The sequence below is a fragment of the Dipodomys merriami genome, unplaced genomic scaffold (genome assembly GCF_024711535.1).
Source record: "Dipodomys merriami isolate MVZ:Mamm:240054 unplaced genomic scaffold, mDipMer1.0.p SCAF_184, whole genome shotgun sequence".
In the NCBI taxonomy this organism is placed as follows: Eukaryota; Metazoa; Chordata; class Mammalia; order Rodentia; family Heteromyidae; genus Dipodomys; species Dipodomys merriami.
This window is the reverse complement of record NW_027203204.1, coordinates 1,527,501-1,554,271: the sequence shown is the minus strand read 5'-3', so window position 1 is coordinate 1,554,271 and position 26,771 is coordinate 1,527,501. Positions and strand designations below refer to the sequence as shown.

The 26,771-nt window shown below is 38.8% G+C and overlaps 1 protein-coding gene across 2 annotated transcripts in view; it reads right to left on the bottom strand.

Annotated features, from left to right (window-relative positions):
* LOC138830138 (coiled-coil domain-containing protein R3HCC1L-like) overlaps positions 1–22,239 on the bottom strand; it is a 72,667-nt gene extending 50,428 nt beyond the window's left edge. Inside the window, exon 1 of one of the 2 annotated variants that reach the window (XM_070026559.1) lies at positions 22,180–22,239. The gene's annotated coding sequence lies outside the window, so the exon portion shown is untranslated. Of the gene's footprint in view, positions 1–4,926; positions 5,016–22,179 lie in introns of those variants that run through there. The other variant, XM_070026562.1, reaches the window with a different exon arrangement.
* Positions 22,240–26,771: the final 4,532 nt, after the last annotated feature.

Below are 26,771 nucleotides of genomic sequence, written 5' to 3'. Positions count from 1 at the left end.
GTAGGGCGCTAGCCTTGAGCTGAAGAGCTGAGGGACAGTGCTCAGGCCCAGAGTTCAGGCCCCACCACTGGACCAAAAAAAAAAAAAAAAGAACATGATAACAATATATATATATATATATATATATATATATATTTTTTTTTTTTTTTTTTTTTTTTTTTTTTTTTGTCGGTCGTGGGGCTTGAACTCTGGGCCTGGGTGCTGTCCCTCAGCTCTTCAGCTCAAGGCGAGCACTCTACCACTTGAGCTACAGCGCCACTTCCAGTTTTCTGGTGGTTTATTGGAGATAGGAGTCTCATGGTCTCTCCTGCCCGGGCTTGCTTTGAACCGCGATCCTCAGATCTCAGCCTCCTGAGTAGCTAGGATTACAGGCGTGAGCCACCAGCGCCCGGCATGATAACAATATTTTAACAGACATAAAAAGTCTTTGCCCCTCTACATGTAGTTGTACAAAGAATACAGCTTGTACAATGAGAAGAAACAATTCATGGAAAATCTGGGTATCTGGATACAGGATACATATTCCATTATTATCTTGAGAGCCCCAAAAGACATAAAGATACTATGGCATGAAAACTTTTTTTCTCACAATCCATCACAATTAATGTCTTACCAGGCATTGTCACCTACTGATTTCATATTTAATAGGCTGGGACATAGGCCCCAGCTGAGTCTCTTTCACAATCCACTGACATGGGAACTCCATCGTTCACCAACTTAACCATTTCAAGTTCAATCTTAGCATCGATTACAGACTCCTTTGAAAACACCCAGATAAGCCTTAATATAACTGAACAGCAGCAATATAATATCTAATAGAAAAGTAACACAAAAAAATACATTTCCTACGCTATAAATGCCTAGCAGGAGGGAGCAAGCAAAGAAGGGGGAAATAAAAAACCCTAACTGGGAGTTAGTCTGTGTTTAACATTGGTTTCTCTTGTTTGAGTTACACTGACATCTAATAAGTGACAAAGAAAGAGCACAAACAGGGATTCTATTTCAATCCTGACATGTATTACAATTTGATATCTTTTTCCTCTTTAGGATGAACAGACTAAAGACTAATAAACCACTAAGTAAATTTTTTAAGTCAAAGACACTATTTTAATCTGTGCTTAGTGTCTACATATAGTATCTCATTTGATCCCAACTACAACTAAGTAGGAGCTACTACTATTATCTCAACTTCCTGGATCAGAAATCTGAACCTTAAGTCACTTAAGATCACCATGTTCCTAAATGTTGGTTCAGCTGTCAAAGTCCTTGCATTTAACTACTATACTAGATTAGAATACATACCTTTTAAAAGTGTGATAAAGCACAGCAAAAATAATTAAGTTTAATAAACATCAAAGTACAGTAGCAACAAAAATGAGTAATTGTAAAGGAGGCAGAGTCTACATACATAGCAATATAGTCAGAGCTCTATTTTCTAGCTCTTCTTTCCATACTTCCTCTATCATACTCTATCATACATGCTATACCAGCACATACAAAAGTCAATTGTGCCTGATAAGACACCAGAAGAAGCAAGTTTCACTTTAAGCAGGCAAAGAAAATATTAGGTGGATAATAAAAGCTTTTCTTCTATGCTGCTTGAAAGTTTACTAATTAAGAGTTTCAAGTATAACAATTACTTTAGCCTACATCTTCAGAGCAATGTTATTTTAAGGATCAGAAAACTAGTACAGAGGGCTACAGATTGCTTTCAAAGAATAATCTACTAAGCAAACATTGCCCAGATACTTAAAGGGCATTCTAATCTATTATTCTTATGATTCAAAAAGAAAGATAAATGTTAAAGAGAGATAAAAGCTAATAATAGGTAATGGTATTTTCTCACCATCAAACAAATATTTATTAAGTTTACACACTGTACTGACATCTAGGCTGGGGTAGAGGAGATTAAAATCTAGGATTGTAAGTAACAATGGCATTTGAAACAGATAAATAAAAATGCAACCTCACAACTTAAAGTGTCTCTACCTTAAGATGTAAGGAGGAAAAAATAAAGAGGTTGTCCAAAGTGATTAAATATAGGTGCCACATAAAGGGAAAAGGAGCAAATGATAGAAACTCAAGGTAAAGAGGTATCACACCAGGCCTGGAATGGTTGAGGAATATTTCATGAAATCGGTGGTACTGGATGGAGATAGGTATTCAGAAGCTGACACTGAATTTTAGGGGAAATTTAGGGGAAACATTCCAAACAGAAAGAAGATTTTGTCAGAAAGATTGTATTCAGCCTGAAAGATCTTCAACACTAAGGAGTAGGCATTAGTACCCTATGCAGGAGAAAATCAAGCCTAGACTCCACAGATAATGTGAGAATAGTACTAGTCTTTCTAGGCTTGCACTTTCCCTTGGATCATTGCATCTGTCTTTCCATTTGCCCCTAGCATCTGTTTTAAATATATATCTCACTATAGAGAAAATAGGACAGCAAGAAACTTTAAGAATGGTATCTATCTATATCTCTCCCTCTCCCCTCTCCATCTCCATCTCATGCTTACTTAATCCAATAGTAGCTGTGCCAACTAGTAACATATTTAATCTAAAAGCACAAATGAATCAAGAGAATGAATGGGTTCCAAAACAATGGGTCTGAAATCTAATCTTAGAATTAGACATTATACTTACTAAAACAATCAAATACACTTACAGGTTGAGTCCCTTATATGAAAAGCTTTGAGCCAAAACTGTTTCAGGTTTCAGGGCCTAGAATATTTATGTAGACTTTATGAACTGAGCATCCCTAATCCAAAAATCTGAAATTCATTCCTTGATATCTGACAGAGACTGTATGATAAGCCATGTATTTCTGAAACAATACTAGCCAACAATGTGTGTGTTAGTAAATCCAATCAAAATAAGCAATCAATAAGTCACAGAGACATATTTGCCTGAATAAAGGTCCATACAAATGGTAACTGGTCTTATTATTACCATCTCCATTACCTTAACTCTTACAGTTTCATTTCCTGGTATAAAGTTCCATTTAATCCAGCCACATAGTTTTGGTAAGAAAATGAAACAACTACACATTAAAAGACTGAGTTTCCATGAACCAAACAAGTTTTAGATTTTTGTTTTATATTTTTATTAACAGAGCCTAACAACTAGAATAGCTTCCATCCAAACTACCTATTAAACCTGAGTTCCTCGGCTCACTTCCTCCCACCTCATCTCATCTTTAACTGACTTATAGCCATTTTATTCTGCTGTCCACCTTCCCAAACTGCTGCTCAACAATTCACAGGCTGTCACAGATTGTCAGTACTGCATTTGGAGACTTAAGAAGTACTCTTATGGGACAGTTACAGTGTGTTAGTACAGCATTTTCCCAGACACAATGTCAGTTTTTATAGCCAGTTGCAAATTAGCTTCTTCTTTAAAAAAAAATAATACTCTTAATAAGACAGGTACAAGGAGATTTTAAATAACCAAGATTAAAACTTACTTTGGTTTCTCTGAGACGTAAGCTGTTTCAGTCATATACAAAAAACAAAAAACAAAAAAAAACTCAGCAATCTACTTTAAGCCACACACATCTGGAAATATCTAAAGAGATTTCTGATACTAAAAAAAAGCAAAAAGTCTACAAAAAAATGGAACAAAGGAGAATCTTAATTTTTCCCTTTTTTTGTGCTTATAGCTCCTCAACTTTGTATACTACTTGAGAACACTGTTTAAACTCGTTTCAACATTAATATTTATTTCTCACTATATCTAACTGTAAAACAATTTAAAAGAAAATTCTGAACCAGGACTTATAACACAATCTGTAATATTAGCCTTTGGGAAGCTGAGGTTGGAAGATCAAGAATTCAATGACAGCCTGAGCATACTGCTTCAAAAAAACAAACAAGCTGGGCACTAGTGGCTCACACCTATAATCCTAGCTATTCAGAAGGCTAAGATCTGATGATGGAGGTTCAAAATCAGTGCAGGCAGGAAAATCTGTGAAGCTCTTACCTCTAGTTAACAGACACACACAAACACATATTATATACACACAGAGAGAGACAAAAGGCTGGAAATGGAGGTATAGCTTTAGTAGTAAAGCACTATCCTTGAGCAAAAAAGTTCAGGAATAGCACCCAGGATCTGAATTCAAGCCCCAGGACAGGCACAGACACGCATGCACTCCCCCCCACACCCCCCTTACCCCCAAAAAAGGAAAGAAAAAAAGGAAGGGAAGGAGGGAAGAAAGGAGTGATGTTGCTATAGTTGCTATCTAAGTTTTGTCATATGATTGAGCAGCAGCACATGAGTACCAATGCTGTGACCAAAGCTCTTATTCACACTAAAGCCTTTACACTACTACACATGAAAGACTGAAAAGATCTTAAGAAGATACAGATAAGAACATCTCACGAAACAGTAGTTCATATGAATTTACCAAGTCTTCTCTGGAGAAACACACATTAACTGAAAAGAAGTATCTACAGGGTAATATTAAGCATTAAAATTAGTTATCTAATTTTAAAGTATTTTAATAACATTATTCATCCTGCTTTATTATACTTTACTAAGGATTTAAAATAGACATGTATTCTTCCTAAATAAATTCAACCCCTACAATAACATTACATCTTTGCAGTTCCCATTAAGAATTGTAAGAAACCTAGAGCTTGATAAGAAGGCTAATTCTCAGTTGCAGCAGAAAGACTAAACAAAAAAAAAAAAAGCTAGTAATCCAACTCTTAAAAACTCTACCACAAACAAATACAAACACAAAGAAAGATACAAATACAAAGAAAGACACTGAACAGAAGCAAGAAAAATCTACTAAAGACTCTTAAGTGTTTCTAAAAATTTATACTTTAAAACTTACTAGTTACAAAATAAGCATTCAAGTAATACATATAAAGCAAACAAAAAAATAATTCCATAAAATATTCCTAAGTGTAGGCAACTTACCACGTTTTTTTGAATAATAAAACTCTACAATATGCAGACAGACTGTCTGATGGCAAATTATACAACAATTTCCTCTGATAGCAGCCTCACCTGGAAATAATAGTAACAAGAATTATTTTTAGGCTGGGAAGGTGGCTCAGTGGTAGAATGCTTGCTTGCATCCATGAGGCCCTGGGTTCAATTCCTCAGCACCACATAAGCAGAAAAAGCCAGAAGTGAAGTTGTGGCTCAAGTGGTAGAGCACTAGTCTTGAGCTGAAGAGCTGAGGGACAGCACCCAGGCCCAGAGTTCAGGTCCCATGACCAACAACAACAACAAAAAATTACTTTTATAAAAAAAAAAAAATACAGTATTTCTTTGACATCTATTTGACTTTTCATCATATTTTGTAAATGTTGAGATTTTGATATTCTAGGATTGAATCAATAAATAATAAATATGAATAATGGGACCAGGTTTCTCACTATTGGATGAAGCTATTAACATGGAATAAAGGAAAACAGAATAAACCTGTAGTATTAGGTTGGAATCAGAATGTGCACAACACAGGCACACATAAGCTTACGTGCACACACACACACCTCACATATATCTTTTTCATAGATGTCTACTGAAAAGGCCCTTTAAACAACACTACTAAGTAGCAACTAAGACAAAGAATGCTTGTAAAGCCATTCTCTATTAAAAGGAGGATGATATGAGAGGACATTGATCAAGATGCATGTAGTCACAAACTGACAGATCAAACTAAAACCCCTGTGTACAATTACTTGAAGGTAATTTTTTAAAAACCTAATTTTTTTTTTTAAAGGAGCACTCCTTGAAAAAGTTACTCATTCTAGGGTTGGGGCCTGTAAGGTTGAAAAGTGAGCCTAGACTATCTTATGTTAAGAAGTGCTCAAAGAATGACAAGTATATGTCAAAATGAGGCAGAAATCAGCTTCAAGGGGTTCCTAATGGCCAAAGCAGAAACAAAATCAGAATAAAGTACTACTGTAATTAAATATAGAGGGAATGAGAGAATTAGAAAATCATCAGAAATAACACTTCGGGGGGGGCTGGGGGAGGCTGGGAAGGGATGGGAAGGGGAAACAAAGGAGGAGGCTACAATGCTTGATAAGAAATGTACTCATTATCTTGCCCATCTAATTGTAACCCCTCTGTACAGTATTTTCACAATAAAAAATAAATAAAAATTAAAAAAAAAGAAATCACACTTCAGTCAGAAGTCACCAAAGGACAAATTAGTGCATGATAATTCAGGGAATAACAAAATATTAACAAGATCTCAAGATATTTTTTCCACAAGCTATTTTCAAACTACTAGTAATTCACAAATAGCAAAGAGAATGCAATGCCACTGAGCCATACACCTAAAAATTAATGCATAAAAATACATTTTGTTGCGTTCATTTTATCACACAAAATAATTACAAAAGGGAAAACAGTTAACTTTACAGTGAAAAGCCCTCATGAAGTGATCCAAGATTACATACATCAATACTTTAATATTTTCTTTCAGTATTCTATGCTTCCTCGTGTATCTTCAGAAGCACACAAATTCTGTGGTACTCCTGCAAGAAATGGATAACCTGAATCCAATCATCAGACACCCAAACTGAAGGCATTCTATAAAATAAGTAGCCTGTACATTTCAAAATTATCAGTATCATAAAAAAAATCTGAGCAAAACTGAGGAACTATTCTAGATTAAGAGATAATGACAATTGAATGCATTCCATGATTGGAAATTTTTTCTTCAAAATCTGAACAAGTTGTGGATCATATTGAATCAATGCTAATTTCCTGCTTTTGACAACTGGTTGTATAGTGAACGTCCTTGTTTTAAGAAAATAAACAATGAAGTTATTTAGAAAAAAGGGGCAAGAAGGTCTACACCTTCATCTCTCAAGAAATTTAGTCATGAACCACATGATGACATCACCAGACTGCATATCCAATAGTGATCTCAAAAACTTCTAAGAGCTGAAACTCCTGTCACCTAATGACACCAAAGCCAGAGTAACATTAAAGCCTGTGTTAGCCACATGTTTATGGTAATGCTAGTGTAAAGAAATCTACTGAAAGCTGGGTGCCGGTGGCTCACGCCTGTAATCCTAGCTACTCAGGAGGCTGAGATCTGAGTATCGCAGTTCAAAGCCAACCCAGGCAGGAAAGTCTGTGAAACTCTTATCTCCAATAAACCACCAGAAAACCGAAAGTGGCACTGTAGCTCAAGTGGTAGAGCGCTAGCCTTGAGCTGAAGAGCTGAGGGACAGTGCTCAGTCAAAAAAAAAAAAAAAAAAAAAGAAATCTACTGAGCTTCAAGTTGTATAGTGTTATAGCACACACACAATTATATATAGAATATAGTAGTTGATAACAGTTATAAATGATAATGCTCTAGTTTGTGTACTTATTATACTTTTATCATTATTTTAGATTGTAGTACTTATGAAAAATTCTGTATAACAGCATGCTATGCTACAAATGTCTCGATTGCATCAAGAGGCCATGGAATTACTGACCTACCTAGATTTGTTAAGCATGATATGTACACAATAACAACATAACCTAAGGATACATTTCTCAAAACATAGTCCCATCATTAAATACTACATGACTGTATATGTGTTAGATGATGCAATGAAAAGACAAAAAGGAAACAGTAAAATATTAATATTTGAGATCTCTGAGTCAATTCTTTCCACCATTCTTATAACTTTTCTGCCAGCTGAAACAACAGCAGCAAAAAAATGTCAGCATAGTACCTGACACATGACCAACACTCAAATTCCTGATAGCTGTTAGCTGTTGTTAATGAGACCATAATCTCAAGATACTGTGCACAATGAAGTTCTCTTGACTCAAGAGGTACATTCTTTTACAGCAGGAGAAATGGAAGGAACAAAAATATATGTAGTATGCTCCATTTAAACACACAAATACAGAAGACACAAAAAATACACACTAAACTGTTGCTATCACACTAGTGATAGTCTCTGGATAGTAAAATTAAAGTGATTCTTACTTTCATCCTCATACTGCAATGTTTTCTTATAACGAAGATGACATTTGTGTCTTTTCCAAAAATTATTTTTAGAAATTGTTTAGTTACATTTGAGTACTGTTGTTACTTTCATCTTATTAAAATTATAATGATCATGTAAGTATTACCATACATAAGAATATCCTACCCTGGGTTCAGTTCCTACCATCATAAACAAACAAAAAACATACTTTCTTCTCAAATCATCTCACTCTTGTGCATTAAGTGAGAGGCATGTACATACACAGTAATTTTGCTTCTTCCCAAAAATCTTACTAACAGAACAGAAAATTTCTTTTAAGATATAAACTCATAAAGATGGAAAGCAGGAAAGAAGAGCAATAAAACTTTAAAAGTTGAAACATATAAAGCTTTACATAAGATTAGTAATCTATTTTGTTCAAAGAGATTGTGTGTGATCAGATACTCTAGAGAATAAGTTATGATCTTGTCATTCTTTGATAACAGGATAATAACGTAGACAAAGATAAGAGGAATGGAAAACAGGATAGCCAACACAACACAGAAGTGAAATAGACTGGCAATTGGGGATTCTTGGATAATAATGCCATACCCAAAGCAAAGACAACCAATCCACACTGGGTTTATGTGACAAACAGGCACATTCAAGGCAATCATACACCTGCTTTCAGCCACAGCAACCATCTGCTCAGGCTCAACTATTAGAGAGCAAATGAAAAGAAGATACAAAAGTCTAACAGTACTACTAATCAAACCTAAAAGGAGAAGAAAGTCTAAAGACTGCAACAAAAGGAAATCATCCCAGATAAGAGCTGTGCAGTGGGCCTAGAGATTAGACTTAGCAAGAGTAAGGAAAGTCTTTAGAAGTTTTTGGAGGGAGGAGAGGGAGAAAGGAAGGGAGAGAAGAGCTGAAAAGATTACTCTAATTAACCTTTAGAAAACCACACTGAGGGGGTATTTAAGATACTATCAGGGAATAAAATTTTTCCTGACATAATAATGTACAAACAATACTAACAATATGATTTAACCAAATATTATAACTGAATCGGGAAGGGAAAGCAACAAGGAAGATAGTTATTTAAAAAGAGCAAAACTTTCTCTACCATAATGGAAACTCCATATTATGAATAAATCGGTTAATGAAGAGAGAGCATTCAAATATATCATTTTTTAAATATGGAGATACATAACATCAAAAGAAAAAGGGTATGGTTGGGAGTTTAGCTCAGTAGAAAAGTGCTTGCCTAAGCCGGGCGCTGGTGGCTCACACCTGTAATCCTAGCTACTCAGGAGGCTGAGATCTGAGGATCGCGGTTCAAAGCCAGCCAGGGCAGGAGAGACTGTGAGACTCCTATCTCCAATAAACCACCAGAAAACCGGAAGTGGCGCTGTAGCTCAAGTGGTAGAGCACTCGCCTTGAACTGAAGAGCTGAGGGACAGTGCCCAGGCCCAGAGTTCAAGCCCCACGACCGACAAAAAAAAAAAAAAAAAAGAAAAGTGTTTGCCTAGCAAGTGCAAGGCCCTGAGTTCAGTCTTAAGTATGTCAAAAACAAAACAAAACAAAAAACTAAAAAGAAACAAGGACTTGAAAATTGTTAGAGACTAGAGAGTAGAGATGATGAGAAAAAACTACTCATTACATTTTATGAATCCTTTTTATTTTTTTACTCTTTGACTTTTAAAATTTGTCTATTGGTAACATATAAAGAATAATTTACAAATAAACAGCCAGCCAGGCACTAGTGGCTCATACCTGTAATTCTAGCTTCTTGGGAGTGAAGATCAAGAAAATCATGGTTCAAAGTCAGATGAGGCTGACCTTCATGAGACCCTAATTTCAATCAATAGCTGGGCATACTGGTTGTATCTGTCATCCCAGCTATGCAAGAAGCTGAGATCAGAAGGATCATAGTTCTAGGCCAACCCAGGCAAAAGTATGTGAGCCCAATGCCTGTGGCTCATGCCTGCAATCCTAGTTACTTAGATGGCTAAGACCTAGAGGATCACAGTTCAAGGTTAGCCCGGGCATTAAAATCCATTAAACACCATCTCCAATCAATTAGTAAAATATAGACCTGGAGACATGGTTCAAATGGAAGAGCACTACCATGAACAAGATAGTCAAACAAGAAGAGTTCAAAGCCCAGTGCCTGAAAAGAGAGTAAAAGGAAAACAAAAAACAAAATGCAACCCATCTTTTTATTTTAAATAAATTGATTATTTAAAAATGTATAAAGCCTATAATCCTAGCTACTCAGGAGGCTGAGATCTGAGGATCACAGTTCAAAGCCAGCCCAGGCAGGAAGTCAGTGAGACTCTTATGTCCAATAAACCAACTGGAAAATCAGAAGTGGCACTGTGGCTTAAGTGGTAGAGCACTAGCCTTGAGCTGAAGAGCGCAAGGCCAGCGCCCAAGCCCAGAGTTCAAGCCCCACAACCGACAAAATATAAAATAAAATAAAATAAAGTAAAAATAAAAATGTATAAACAGCCAAGTGCCAGAGGCTCAGCCTGTAATCCTAGCTACTGAGGAGGCTGAGATCTGAGGATCGCAGTTTGAAGCCAGCCCTGGAAGAAAAGTCCTTGAAACTCTTATTTCCAATTAACCATCAAAAAATTGGAAGTGGTGCTGTGACTCAAAGTGGTAAAGTGCTAGTCTTGAGCAAAAAATCTCAGGGACAGTGCTCAAATTCAAGCCTCATGACGTAAAATAAATAAATAACAGCACAAATAAACTGGACACCAGTGGTTCATGCCTATAATTCTAGCTACTCAGGAGACAGATCTGTGGATGGCAGTTCAAAGCCAGCCAATCAGGAAAGTAAGCACCAATAAAGCCAGAAATGGAGCTTCGGCTTAAGTGGAAGAGGAGTAGCTATGAGCAAAAAAGTTCAGAGACAGCATCTAGGCCTGGAGTTCAAAGCCCAGGACTGGCAACACCACCAACCAATAGGTACAAGTAAAGTATTTTCAATTGAGCCAGACACTGGTGGCTCAACCTATAATCCTAGCTACTCAGGAGGTTGAGATCTAAGGACTGTGGTTCAAAGCTAGCCGCCCAGGCAGGAAAATCTGTGAGATTCTTATCTCCAATGAACTACTCTAAAAAAGCCAGAAATGGTGCTGTGGCTCAAGTGCTAGCCTTGAGCAAAAGAAGCTCAGGGATAGTGTCCCAAGCCCTGAGTTCAAGTCCCAGGACTGGCAAAAATATTTTTTTTCAATTAAAAAAACAAAAAAAATCATAGGGGAAAGTCTCTTTTTACTAGAAGATTTTTATATTTCTAACACAGAAAGAGCATAAGCACACAAAATGTGAAATATTTTTATAAATTAAAAGCAAATAATTATCAGGAATGGGAAGACAAAATTCAGTAATTGTTATACCGGGAAGATTCTAGGTCTGACCTTACTTACAAATTCATTAATGATCAGGAGACTGTGCAAATAGGGCATTTAATTAAATTTGTTCATTTATCTATTTTGGGAAGTACAATTAACAGCACCATGAGAGAAAAGTAATATAAAAAGACAGAGATGGATTAAAAAATTGGCCAAAACCCAATCAAACTGGTAAGCTGGGTGTCGGTAAAACATTACAGGTTTAAAACCATAAGACGTATATCAGAGGTTTATCATCAATTTCTGTACACTGCTAACATATGAGGTAGATGTAGTCAACTTAATGTTAAGTGAGAATATATATGTGTGTATATATGTACATGTACCTATATGTATATGTGTACATGTACACACACACACAATTCAGAGAGGATTATGTTCTAAAAAACAATATACTGATTTAGAGGTCCTTATCCAAATTGGTTGGGGGCAAGAAGTGTTTCTGATTTTAGAGAATTTGGGGTTTCAGGGTATTTCAGGTTTTGAATGTTCATATAATTTCATAACTGTACTAATTCTACTAAAGAATACCAATAATGAATTAAACTGTCATTTAAAAAATACTGGCTTTTATCCTTTTATTCCTCTTAACTTATTCCAAGGCAGTGATGATTTGAAATAATAGCAGCAAGCTGTGGCTGTATTAATAAGTTTCATCAACAGAATATGAGCAAATCTAGTATATAAAACCTCTAAGAAGTATCCTGTAAAGAAGAAAGGTGAAATCTCTTCTTTCTGCTAGTTGGAGTATAAATGAGATGGCTGGGACTCTTAACAGACTTTGAAAAAGAACTGCATCCATGCACAGAGGACCAACAACAAGTTACTACTGCAAGCCAATCAGTCCTAAACTAATGTCTGGAATTCTTCACCTTAACAGAAATACTACCTCTATCATGTTTAAGTCAAGTTTTCTTGACGGCAACCAAATCTAATCCTAATTAATATAACCTCTAGCCAGGAACTGATGACTATACTCCTAGCTACTCAAGAGGCTGTGATCTTATGGTCAGGGTTCAAAGCCAGCCCAGACAGGAAAGTCTGTGAGTTTCGCATCTCCAATTAAAAAGAAAAAAAAAGAAAAAAGCTGTGGCTCAAGTAGTAGACTCCCAGTACCCCCTCCTTAATCTTTCCTACTCTTCCCCAAGATGTTCTAGGACACTGTAAAGAAACATCTTTATGTCTGATGTTTTCAGATCCAGTTTTATCTCCAGCAAGATATGATTGCACTAACATGAGACATAATTATAAGATCATAATTGATTTTTAAAACAGACAAAATAGACAAAGTGATTGTAGTAATGGTAAAAAAAAATAACTAGTATTTATTGAACTCTTAATATTTGCCAGACATCGTTCTAAATATGAGCTAATCCTTATACCAATCTCACAAAGTTAGTATTACAACTCCTATTTTACAAATGAAAAAAAAAAAGACCAATACAAATTGAATAACTTACTCAAGATAATTAAGGGAAATCATTCAAACCTAGGTTTCCAAGCCCATCCCCTTAACCAGCGCACATTAACTAGCATGATGTTCCTAAGGTGCCAATATAGCCTACATTAACTAGCATGATGTTCCTAAGGTGCCAATATAGCCTAACACTTCATAAATATCTTCAACAACCACAACACATTTAAATCTCCTACATGATCATAAATCTAATGCCTTTGCAGATTAATTTGTAGAAATGATCAATTATTAGAGACAGCTATATAAATAAGATGGGTGACCAAACAAGACAGTATTCTTTTTAGGGTCAAGGGATATAACCATCAAGTGACGATACTGATTTTTTCATAAGGCTCTATTGGTTCTAAAATTATTTCCAAAAGACAAAATATTTATTTATTAAAAGAAATATTTAGAACATTTGTTTGCTAAAATAAATTTGTGACCTCAAAAATAGACTACTTTAAAGAGAATATTAAAATGATAATTATTTAAGTATCAGACTTTCCATATCACATCAATTATACCCCTAAAATTTAACATATCAGAGAGTGAACTCATCATCTCTCTCCTAGATCTGAGACCCTTTTCCAGACACAATGCACTTGATATGTCTAGCTCAAACTCTTCAAGATTTTTGAACCCGATGTCTTAATATTTTTTCCTCCACAAAAGACAGCCCATGTCTTATTTCTATACTACCCCACATTACTACTGAAATGCTCTATAACCACTTGGTACTTGGAGTTCTCACATACAAAAATGGCAAGACAACCTTTATCAAACATGGCAGTCATTATATGACTTTCAATGGAAGTCCTGTTATTTATTAGATCACATCCAATATATTAAGCAATTTGGATGAAGTTCTGGGGTACAACACTACTCTAGCAAGTATAAATTTTCAATTCCACCAAAAATTTAAAAACAAAACAAAAATTAATCTTTCTGTGGAAAAAGTCTGAGTTGTTATACTACAAAGAATAAAGACTATAAATAGCCTTATATCAGATGACTTTGCTACCAACTGAGTTTACCATAAACTAAAAACTTCATTTTCACAAGTTTGAACTTAGGAACTATAAATAAGAAATTATGATTTAAATGACAATCTCAGAGGTAAGATTGTAGATTGATTCTGTTTCTTTCCTAGTTCTCTATATTTTCTACAGTAAGTATATATCATATCATTTACAAAATCAAAGCTCCTGTTTTAAAATGGAGTGAGGCAAAGCCCAAGCACAGAACTGACCATCACAGTAAGTTAAAGAGATAAGAGCAGGGTATGTACCTCAGTGGTTCAGCAGTTCCCTACAATGCACAAGGACCTGTGCATTAGTAATCTCCATTACCAAAAAGAGACATGAAAAGAACAGACTAAAACAACAAGAGTGAATGAGTCTTCCTCAGAGCTTAAAAGTCAAAAAAATTATTTTTAAAACCTTGAATATTGTTATAACTTAAGTGTAAGATTTAAAACTAAGTTAAAAATACCACTAACAATAGGGCAAACCTTTACACATTTACTCAATGATATTTTTGTGCACTGGTACTAGTACTGGGATTCAAGGCCTAATTTTTTTTTTTTTTTTTTTTTTTTTTTTTTTTTTTTGCTGGTCCTGGAGCTTGAACTCAGGGCCTGTCCTTGAGCCTCTCTGTGCTCAAGGCTACTTGGGCCACAGTGCCACTTCTGTTTATGCAGTACTGAGGAATCCAACCCAGTGCTTCATTCATGTTAAGCAAGCACTGAACTACTAAGCCACATTCCCAGCCCAGGTCTTCATACTCTTCTGCTTATGTGGTGCTGAGGAATCAAACCCAGGGCCTCATGCACGCGAGGCACTCTACCACTGAGCTACCTTCCCAGCCCCAGGTCCTCATCCTCTTGCTTGGCTTTTTTACTCAAGGCTAGCATTCTACCACTTGAGCCACACCCCCATCTCCTGCTTTTGTTTGTTGGAAATAAGTATCCTGAGTAGCTAGGATTACAGGCATGAGCCACCAGCAGGATTAGCCTGCTTGCTCAGCTGGTGCACTACTACTTGAGCCCTGCCTCCAGCCCAGCTTTTTGCTGGCTATTTTGGAGATGGACTCTAGCAGACTTTTCCACCCAGGCTAGGATCAAACCAGATCCTCTCTAGATCTCAGCCTCCTGAGTAGCTAGGATTTCATCCATAAACCAGGCTCAAAAGTGATATTATTTTCTTAACTCATTTTTAATCTATTACAGCTTTCACCTATCTTCCATCCCACCTGTGGGACGTGGGTTCATGGAACCACCACTCTCCTTGATTATGCCAAGCTCTGTCACAAGTCATTGACTTTCAAGGCTAGTTCACAAAAGGCAATGCACCCTCCATTGGTTTTCTTGGAGTGTTCACTTTGAAAACAGTCACTAACCACCAAGCAGTGAAACAGCTCAAATTAGCCTACATATGTGGAAAGATAGGTCATCTGAGGGACAGACAACTTCAATCATGAGACTTGTAAGTAAAGAAGCCTTCAGGTTCTAGTTCCCAGCCATCAAGTCACAACCATCTTTCAACTCTTCCAAGCTAAGGCTCTGGCTAGTCTCTGGAACACAATCTCCACACTACCCTGTATAAAGTCCTATAGAATCCATAGACATAACAAAATGTTCATATTATATTAGTAATTTTTGGAGCACCTTGCTATACAACAAAAAACAAAGCATCTTTTCCAAGTTCAGCAGCTTCCTATTAATCATACATATATTCCATAAAATCAACTTTAAAGATGGTCCAATTTACCAATGTGCAATTAAGTAAGACAATTTCTGCTCAGAGGACTTCATAATTCATCTAAAAAATATTCTAACTACCTACATATACACTATACTTTGGTAGAAGCTTAAGACAAAAAGATAATTAACAAATACAGCCTATAGCTTACTAATGACACAGAAAAAGAAATGTATAAAAAGCTTATAAAAGTGTCAGATTGAGTACAAAAAAATCCTGCCACAAATGGTTAATTTACAGTGTAATTTTGGATTTATGAACAGCTTCTTTACTCCCTTAGGAAAGCCAAACTTTAGTAAATGCTTATAATAAAAAGACTGGGAGAAGCCGGGCACCATGGCTCACGCCTGTTCTTGCTACTCAGGAGGCTGAGATTTGAGGGCTGCAGTTTGAAGCCAGCCCAGGCAGGAAAGTTCATGACACTCAACTCCAATAAACTACTCAGAAAAAGCTGGAAGTAACACTATGGTAGAGCTCTAGCCTTGAGCACAAAGAGGCTCAGAAACAGCTCCCAAGCCCTGAGTTCAAGCTCCAGGACCAGCAGAAAACAATTAAAAAAACAAACAAACAAAAAAAAAAAACATGGACCTTCTTATGTACTACATTCAGATTGTGAGATTATGAGTATTTTATCTTTCCCTGTATATTCCAAGTTCTCTAAGACAAATGTATTTTTTAAAAAGGAAACAGCCGGTTGCCAGTGGCTCAAGCCTGTAATCCTAGCTACTCAGGAGGCTGAGATCTGAGGATTGCTGTTTAAAGCCAGCCCAAGGGCTGGAAACTCTATGAGACTCTTATCTCCAATAAACCCTTAGGAAAGCAGAAGTGGCTGCAGTGGCTCAAGCGATAGAGCACCACCTTGAGCAGAAAAGCACAGTGACAGCACCCAAGCCCATAGTACAAGCCCCACAACCAACATAAATAAATAAATAAATAAATAAATAAATAAATAAATAAATAAATAAATAAATAAATAAATAAATATAAATAGAAATAAAAAGAAAAACTGCTGGGTGTTGGTGGCTTATACTTGCAAGGGCTACTCAGGAAAGGCCGAGATCTAAGGATCACAGTTCAGAGCCAGCCTGGGCAAGAAAGTCTTATCTCTATAATTAAATTCCAAAATGCTGCACTTGGAGCTATGGCTTAAGTGGTCGAGTGCTAGCCTTGAGCAAAAAAGCTAAGCAACAGTGTCCAGGCACTGTAAGTTCAAGCCCCAGGACCAACCAACCCCACCAAAAATAAGAAGGAAAAGAATAAATAATTTTTTAGAAGCATGTTTAAACTACACTATGAAGAGTCAAGTAAATAGCAAGATTGAAACTGCCTTGGTAAATGCATGAAGACTATGCAAAATAAATAAGTAGAAATGCTAGTTAAAAACTGCAGAAGTGTGTCACTTCATTACTATGTGATTTTCTTTCCTTTCCTAGCAAACTATAAATATTTACAAGTTGTCCTCTAATAACAGACAGAAACTAACTCAATTCACTTCCCATCTCTTGATCACATTTCCAGTTGTTCATTCACACATTTGCTTTTTGTCTCCCTCCTCTGAACTGTCAATCTGTTATGTCTCTCATTTCTCAAGATGACCTTCTAATGCTGCCCTTCTCTCTGTATCTCTGATTACCAGACTTTCTAACTGTCTGTGTAACTATCCACCTCAGTGGTTATAAAATTTCTCTGTCTCTGACAGGCTCTCAATCTCTGCCCATTGTGTCTGCCTTACTCTTCTCTATATCCACCCCATATTCAAGACATCCTTCTTGGCATCCTTTAACTTTTACAAATAAGCAGGTATTATTATTATCCCTATTTTGCAGGAAAATAGAAACCAGACTATTGGCATAAATTGAAAGAATTTATACTTAAGTGCTTCCCTTCTTTCTTTAGTAAGTTTTTGACTTTCCACAGCAAACAACCCAACTATAAGCCAATATTAACAGATTCTTTTCTAAGCAGTAAATCCAATATTAAAGAATGCTAAATACCTTTTGCCCACATTTTAAACTCTTCATCATGTTCAGTGGTCAGGAACTGTCAGCCATTAGCCTATTCCATAAATTCATATCACCATGTTATCAGGTTAACCTGTGTTACTATACTACACATGAGAACTTGAGGTTTTTAACAATGCTTCTGTTTTTATTTCTATGCCCAAATCAGTCATTTTTAGAAGAAGGAAGAGAGAGAAAGATAGTGAGAAAGACAACAAGAGAGGTGGGAAGGAAGGAAATGGAAGGAGGAAAGGAAAGTGGGGGTGGGAAAACAAATATTAATAAAACAAAAGAAAATCTGAAGAATGGAAAATTACACGCAAGGCTAGTATGGAACAATGAAGAAGTGCATACCACAGACTTGTAAGTTGGAGAAAATTCTCTTCAAAGATAGGCTTTCTGTTATAGAGCAACACTCCATAAGTTTCTTCTATCTAATATTCAGACAACTAGAATTTCTCTGTAAGTCTATACAGTTAGGACCTACCCAGCCCCATCCATCCTCCTACTGGGCTCATTAATAGAGAACTCTAAATATTTTCCCACTAGCAAAGAATGCCTTTTCTTATGGGATACATAGAAATTTCAACCCAAAAACAGTTTACTTATTACTTTTCTTATTGGTGAAAAGTTATCAACAAATACAATTCAACAACTAAAAGTAACGTCTAGATTATAATTCAGGTTGGTGGTTGTCAAAGGTCATCATGTATGTTAACAATTTTATACATACCATAAGGACTACTCTTCTAAATATTTAAGACTCTATACAGGGGCTGGGAAGATGGCTTAGTGGTAGTATGCTTGCTTAGCATGCATGAAGCCCTGGGTTCATATCCTCAGTACCACATACACAGAAAAAGCTGGACGTGGTGTTGCTCAAGTGGTGGCTAGCCTTGAGCAAAAGAAGCTCAGGGACAGAGCCCAGGCCCAGAGTTCAAGCCCCAGGTCTGGCAAGGAAAAAAAAGATTCTATACAGTTCCTCATGCGTTCGTTCATTTTACTTATGTCTAATGAACTGCATAAATACCAGACAAAAATACACTTTTTCATTTATTTCTGGTGGGATATTTGTATTAAGCTCATGAAGCTAATGGAGACAAGGTCACAGATTCAAACTCCATGTTTGCCACTTAGCTTTGTAATGTTTCAGGTTTTATGGTCACAATCAACAATCCTGAACCCTGGCTAACCCTGGCTAACTCATCACATGAAGGATTAGGAGAATGACTACAGGTGTAAAACCAAATCTATTACGATTAGAAAAACACAATAATAAAAATTAGAAATAAGCATAACTAGTATATGCTTAGTTCAAATAATCTTTAATCATTTCAGCCATGCAGAGCTAATAACATTGTCCCTGCTTTACAGATGACGATAGTGAATAGATAATGACTATATGAACCAATGTCACACCCAGCAGTCTGGATATAGACCTTTGTCTCACTCCAAAGCTTAGGTTATTCTCACTATACAAAGAAGCCTCTTCTGAGCATGCTTCCGTGACACAAGATAATAAATGTTCTTATTCAGAACTATTCAGCACCATCTTAACTAAGCACCCAGTATGCAGACTTAGCTGCTACATTTGAGAATGAAGTCTACCTTCCAAATTCCTTTTAATTAAGAGTCATCAAGCAAAGGAAATACCACATAATGGCATACAAAATAGTTTTCAATGAAAATGACTACTGCCAGAATTTGGTGGTAGTCTGGTGTGAATTCAGATCCTCAAGTTTGCTAGGCAGGTGCTCTACCACTGAGTCACAATTCCAGTCCTGTTTTTCACTAGTTATTTTTAGAAAGGGTCTCTTGGCACCTAGACTACAATTCTCCTATTTTGGGCTTCCTATAGCTTCTAGTTGTTTGAATGACAAGGACATAGCACTATGCCCAGCTTCCCTCTGTTGAGATGGAGCCCTGTGGATTTTTCTGCCCAGACTGTTCTGGAACTATGATCCTCCCAATCTCAGCCCCTTATGTAGCTTAGAATGACAGCGGCACCACTGCACGCAGCTATGGGTTGAGAAAGGATCTCTCAAACTTTACTGCCCAGGCTGGCCTCAAATTGAGATTCTCCTATCTTTAGCCTTACAATTAGCTAGGATGGCAAGCATGTTATAACTTTGTATACCCAGGTCTGTTTCAAAAAATAGCTATTAGACTAACTCATAACTAACTAAGGGTAACAATGAAACCAGAGAAGCATAGTCAGGGGATACAAAGGAAACATTTCCTCATTATCAGAGTGAGCAAATATCTGATTACTGAAGTACCACTTGAAGGAAGTAAACAAATAAAATTGCACTTGAAAGTTTTAATAAGTGGCCAAGCTGGCCTTCAACTTGAGATTTTGAGTTCCAAAACAACTCTAATAACAAAAAAAAAGAAAAATAATCTAAGTAGAAGTTCTCAAAATGCAGGGTCATTTCTTTTTGTAAACAACTACATTTCTGACACAAATTATAGGAGCCAATATCTAGTACTAGGATTGCATGTCAGAGCAGCGCAAGACAATTTTTTAAAACTTGCCGATTAAAGTTAACTATCCTCATTTTACAAATAAATTTCCTGACAAATGCCTAATCATCATGTTTTCATCATCATCAGTCAAAAACAGCAACATAATAATTTACTTTCACCTGACAGTACTATGCCTTTTATTATTTTATCTCACTTCATCCTAACATTGTTAGGTGGTAAATGCTACTAAATCCACTTTATAAATTAGTAAATAGACTCAAGGAAGTAGATTTGTCCAAAGTTAAAAACTAATAGTAAGCCTCAGCACCAGATTCGAACTCTAGTTCATACACCAAATATTAGTGGCATTTTTACTGCCATTCTGTATTTTCTGAGCCAAGTACTTTCCAATCAATGACTTCAGGGAAAAACACAAAATAAACAACAACAAAAGAAACAGCTGAAGACAGGCTGGGAATGTGGCTTAGTGGTAGAGTGCATGCCTCACATGCATGAAGCCCTGGGTTTGATTCTTCAGTACCACATCAACAGAAAAAGCCGGAAGTGGCATTGTGGCTCAAGCGGTAGAATGTTAGCCTTGAGCAAACCAAGCTCAGGGACAGCGCCCAGCCCCTGAGTTCAAGCCCCAAGACTGGCAAAAAATAAAATAAAGATACCTCCTAACTGTATCATAAGACTATGTAACAACTGATTACAATTTCCTTTTCTCTACAAAGGAAAGGAAAAAAAATAAGCAACCTGCTTAGAATTTGTGCTCAACCTATAGAAAATAGGCTGGAATATTAGCTCATTATACTCTGAATTCTGTGAGCTCAAATATAACCAAGATAAGTGAAAATAATCCTAGTATTTCTGCCAGCATGAGCACAGGTTAGTGAGTGGGACTGTGTAAGAAGCAGAGTATGTTTAGTTTAGTGCATGAGTACTACGTGTAAGGAAGAAAAAGACATATGAACTGCTGGAGGCTGGTTATCAATCAATTCAGCAACATAGCTGGGGGCCAAAGTGCCTCCTTGGATGCTTGGACCTGTGTAGTGCTGAAAAGGTTCTAACAGAGCATAAGGGGTAGATGGAAGGCTGTGTTGGAGAACAGGGAAGAATCCGAATGGTGAGCCTTAAAATCCAGAAGTTTAAACTTTGGTCGACAGGAGGTAAGGCACTACTCCTCCCTTGGGTCACCTCTTCACTAAGAAACCTGGCATATATCGACTGTATTGGTTCCCAAGGGCCGCTTATTAAACTCGTTCGACTTTTTATAATGAATGTGTAGTTTTAAAATTCGACCGACCAGGACTAGAGACAGGAGGAACATTAAGGTTATAGTTGTACTCCAAAGCTTTTTGCATGCATGTTATCACTTCTGCTGACTCCCACAACCCTGGAAGGGAGAAGAGCAAACAGACCCATTTTTTTCAGATAGGGACATCAAGGCAGCAGCAAGCGGGACTACAAGAAGATCCTAGGTCTAGAAAGCGTCAGGCCTCCTCCCAAGACATCAGACACCACATCCTAGGCTCTGTACTCCGGGAAGAAAACTTTGATACCGGGACTTGGGAGCGTTCCCGGGGCCGACCCAGGAGAGCAGGAAGTGCAACTCCTCCCCGCAGACTCCAGTCCGTAGCCCCGAGCTCCGGGACAGCCCGGCCGACGAGTTCGCCAAACTGACGGCCCAGGAAACCGCCAGCGGGTCCGGGATGCGGGGTCCGGAGCGGGGGGCACGGGGGAGGGGTGGGCTCGGCGGCCCTCGTCCAGGGAGCCCTCCGGGGTCGCTCCACACCCTGCCCTCGCTACCTGTTGCACCGAGGAAAGGGACGAGCCCTGCGGCAGGGAACGCTAGCAGCGACGCCGAGTAAGGACAGCAGGGGTCCGGAGGTCCCCGAGGCCGCCGGTCCTGCGGGGGTCCCGGGGTCGAAGGGCAGTAGGTACCCAGTAACCTCCGCCCCAGGCGGAGGCCGACCCTACGCGTCACGTGAGGGGAAAAATTTACCGGTAACAAACACAACAGGAGAAGAGACTTTAGTCACACGCCACGAAGAGAAAAGTAGGGACAATGAGCCCCCGGTCGGGGTGTGAAGGGACAGAGAAATGTGGAGGGGGGGCGGGGGTCGTGGTTACCGGGACGCCGTGACTCTCTGCTTCCGCCGCCTCACCGCAGCTCCCGCTCTTCCGCTCGCCGCTGGGGCGCGCACCAGGCCTAAGCCACGCCCCTTCCGCAGGGCCTTCTGGATACTGTAGTCCGCGCGGGATGCGGCGGCGCCTCCACGTTACGTCACGTTGAGGCGGGGCCTGTAAGTGGCGGGGCGGGAAAACGTCGAGCCTCCAGCCCCCTTCCGCCCTCCTCGGCGGTCCAGCTAATGTCTCCTCGCGTCGGTCTCAGTTATCCGTCTCCGCTGTTCACAGCCACGTCCTCCGAAAAGTAGTCGACACTCAGAGTCTCCGCTTCCTCCACTCTGCACCCCCGCTTCTGTTCGCCCCGCAGCACACGTCCTTGTCGCCCGTCTGTGTCCCTGCAGCCAAGCCCACTGGAGGTGTTTCCGAGCTCGTCTAACTTCAGCGTTAGTCACGAGACGCTGTGAGACGTTGTCATTTATTTTCTATGACACTACCCGGGTTTGCCCTCCGCCTTTCCAGGCAGTGCACTCGGTCCCCTTCGAGAATGCACCGACGCGCCTCTCAAGCATTGCTGTGGACGCTGGAGAGGCGAGGCTCCATCCCTTCCCTCCAGAGCCCCCGCTCCGCAGACGTCTCCGAAGTACCTAAAGTTGGTGGGTGTAGCTCAGTACTCCTGGATTCAACTTCCATCACTACGAAAGGGAAAAAAAGCGACTACTACCCCTCTTCATATTCTCTCTCCCCCCCCCCCTTACTCTCTCTCCCCCTCCCTTCCTCCTCCTTCCCTCCCCACTCTTCCCCCCCCCCCCCAGCCCTCTGCCTCTTTCGCCATGTTCAGATGGTCAACAAATATTGTCGTTTCTCTTATTCCAACTCCTTGTGTCTGTTTCCATTTCACCTCCACTGCGGGTGATTTAATTCCTGCCCGCCTCATTTCCTAGCTGATTACTGTGTGGGCTTGCTTACTGATCTCAGTATCTCTGTGGGGTCCTCCCTACTGCCTTAGGCCAATTAATGTAAATAACAAGTTTAATCAAGTCGTGTTTGTGTTAAAAATCCTTTAAAGTCTCCATTTGATTGAGTTTGAAAAGAGGAATGGAGGTTAACACCTTGCCTACCTTTTTCAAAACAGGAATCCCAGAGGCTGGGGATGCAGCTCAGTGTTAGAGTGCTAGTCTAGCTTGTGCACTGCAAAGCAGAGGGGCCTCCCCAGCCCAGCAAGAAAACAAAATATATGAACCTCACTCAAAAAAAAAAAAAATCCCAATCCACTGTTATCCCTCCCATGCTCTATTGTGGTTGAGAGGTTTAGAAAAGGAAGATTTACATCAAATTTTATTGTAAGGTAGGTAGGCATGGGCATTTTTTTTTCCAAGTTCCCCAAGGATTTTTTCAACAAGAAATGTATTTTGTTGTTTCTTATGTGTCAGTGTTGTTTACCGAGAAAATAATAGTGAACAGAAGATTCTCTTCCCTGTGCGGTTTACATTATCTTACAAAAGATGTATATTAATCAAATAATCCCATACCAAAAAAAAAGTAACAGCAATAAACGTAGACATAGTTAGGCAAACATACTACCATATGTGATAAGAATAATGGAAGAAAAGTTATTGTCCTTTTTCCCTTCTATTTGCCACCTGCCCCAGTCTAGTTTGAGAATCAGCTTATGTTAGCCTAACAAGCAAAGCCTGTAGGAAGCCAATCTTACACACAAATACACACACACACACACACACTTTCTTCCCACCTACGTCTAAAATTGCCAAACTATTGTATTATACTTGTTCTCTCACCTTTGCATAAGCTGTCCCTTTTTTAATTTCCTTTCTCCCTTGACTAACTTCTGCTCTAATTCTCCTTTGTTAAGAGTCAAAGCAAACCCAGGAGAACTCCAGCCACATGGAAGGATTTGCTGAGAATTCAACTGAATTGTTTGATAATGCCAAGGTAAGCAGAGATGAGCTGAGTAGAAAAACCAGGAACAGTTGATTGTGGACTACTGGGAGCAGGACTGTGTTAGCCAGTTTAGAAGCTAGAGGCCTGAAGTCAACAAACCACAGAAATAATATCACTTCCTCCAGGAAGCCTTTCCTGAGTATTCCCTATCCCCAACTCTTTTCCTGAGCACTCATTGTTTTTGCTTGGAGAAACCAAGTAGGAGTCTATCTCTTGTAGTAGGCAATGAGAAATAATGAAACTCTTAGCAATAGGATGAAGAGAAGTGAGTAGGTTTGACACATTAAGTCAACAAGACTTGCTAAAGATTGACCACAATGGAGGATGGGCTAGTGAAGAAAGATCAAACCCATGGTACAAATAATTGGTTAAATCCATCTCCATAACTTCAGCCTAGGATTAGGTCTGGCACATAGTTCGTATTCAATAGTTGAGCTGAATGAATGCTAACCTGTGCCTCACAAACGTCAACCTGCTTAAGACAAGCCCTCTACTAGCCCATATAGTAGCACAATTAAAAAGACAAATAGTTTAGAGCACTAAGCTTGAGCTGAAGAGCTGAGGGACAGCACCAGGCCCAGAGTTCAGGCCCCATGACCGGACCCCAAAAAAAAAAAAAAAAAAGACAAATAGTGCCACCTTCCTTCAGGGTACAGACTGGTAAGCAGTGTATGGACTGCATTCCATCCTCACTTTACCCGTCAGCAGATGCCCTTATGCAGTGCACAGTCTGCACGACCACATACAGCAATACAGTTTAACTTAGCATCCCTGGGCGACAGTTCTGTGGCATCAAGCCCAGTATTCATGGGGAGACTTTGAGGTCCAGAGGAAGGAAGCTACTTGCCTGGGGTCACCGGAGCTGCTGCTATGACTGAGACTCAAACCTTGCCATCCAGCTCCCTGAGGGCTCTTTAGCCTTGGAGCCACATTGTCTCTCCCAGATCACTCAGCCCATCAATAAAAAGCTAAATTCAAAATGGTGACTTTGCTTCCTTGAGTTTCTCATCTGTCTCAGTTACTATTGTTAGAGTCTTTAACATTTATATAGTGCCCCTGTATGTGCCATGCCTTACAAAATACAATCAAAGAACATGAAACCAAAAGACTTTTTTTCAAAACAGAATAAATAAGGAATGGCTAGTTTAAAGGGCCTTTAGCCCTTGGATGAACATGAGCTGTGGCATATTGGTTTATGGTGATATTGTAATCACTATCAAACAATAATGGATAATAATTGCTCACATGCAAGCTGCTTTTCTTTACATCCCCAACCAGAAGAAGGAGAGGCTATTGAAACAGCTGGTTCCACAAATGTGAACTAGAGAAAGAGTCAGGATGGAGATATCAAGGATATAGGAAAGAAAAGAAACAGAAAGAAGAAAACCTCCCTCCTTTAATAAACAATAGCATTTAACAGTTAACAGCATTACTAATGTGTGCCAGGAGCCATGCCAAATCCTTTACGTGCCTAATCTGGGTTGGTCCTCATACAAATCCTGTCAGGGAGGAGCACGTGCACCATCATTTCACATCTGGGGAAAAAAATGTAAGCATACACATAGAGATTATATCACCTGCCTAAGGCTATGCTGCTAATAGGTGACAAACCAGATATCTGAACAGAGACAGCCTGGCTTCCAAGTTTGAGCTCTCAACTACTCTATTATATCACTTTACTTTAGTCCTCTCAGAGGCTCCTAGGGCCAGATTCCTAGCTTTAATAGTGTGACCCTTTGAGTCATGACTAACAAAGGGTATCTGATTCTCAGACCCAGGGATTTGGTATTGCCCATCTGCTCAGTGATTGGGGACATGGTTATCTCCAGCCTAGTTTCAAAATGTACAGTTTAAACAAAGTATATACAAGAGATGAGAAATATATATTTGTGTATATATATCGATAATAAAAGTCCTAAACCTGCTGGAAGACATCTCTGAGTTTCAATATTCTTCTGATATAATATCTGTAAGGTCCGCTCCTGGATGGTGAGCAGACTTCACCCTCCTTGCAGCAAAGTCTCCGCCCAGTACCTGCGTTACCTAGGCAACTGGCACACCTGGAAGAGGTCACACCTGCATCCGCTGAAGTCACATCTGAATTTGATGTGGCCACACCTTTCTCTGCCCATACCCTAGATAAGGCCTAGCCTAGGCCCAGATGCCCTCTTTCCCAGCTCTCTCTCTTTCCAAGCTCTCTTTCTCAGTTCTCTTTCCCAGCTCTCTTTTCCCAGCTCTCTCTTCTCTTTCCCAGCTCTCTTTCCCAGGCCTTTCCCAGCCACGTGGAGGGCCAACATGGCCTGGTGCCAGCCAGAATGATGAATAAACCTACCCCTTACCTGAATACCACATGCGTGATGCTGTTCTTACTCACCTCTTTTTAAAAACCTAACATAACTTAATTACCATACAGTATGGAAGGTGGAGGAGAAAATATTATCAAGAAAGGAGTAAACAAGCCTTCCTCTTGGAAATGTGGGTCCTGATTAGTGCCTCCTAACTTAAGGGTTCTTTTCATTAGTGATTTTCAACACATAAGCACAGAGAATCCAAATTTTATTGGGCTTTTGAATATTAAGTCCTTCCCAGTGACTAACCAGTCAGTTCTACTATTTTGAATGCCTTGGGTCCAAGAC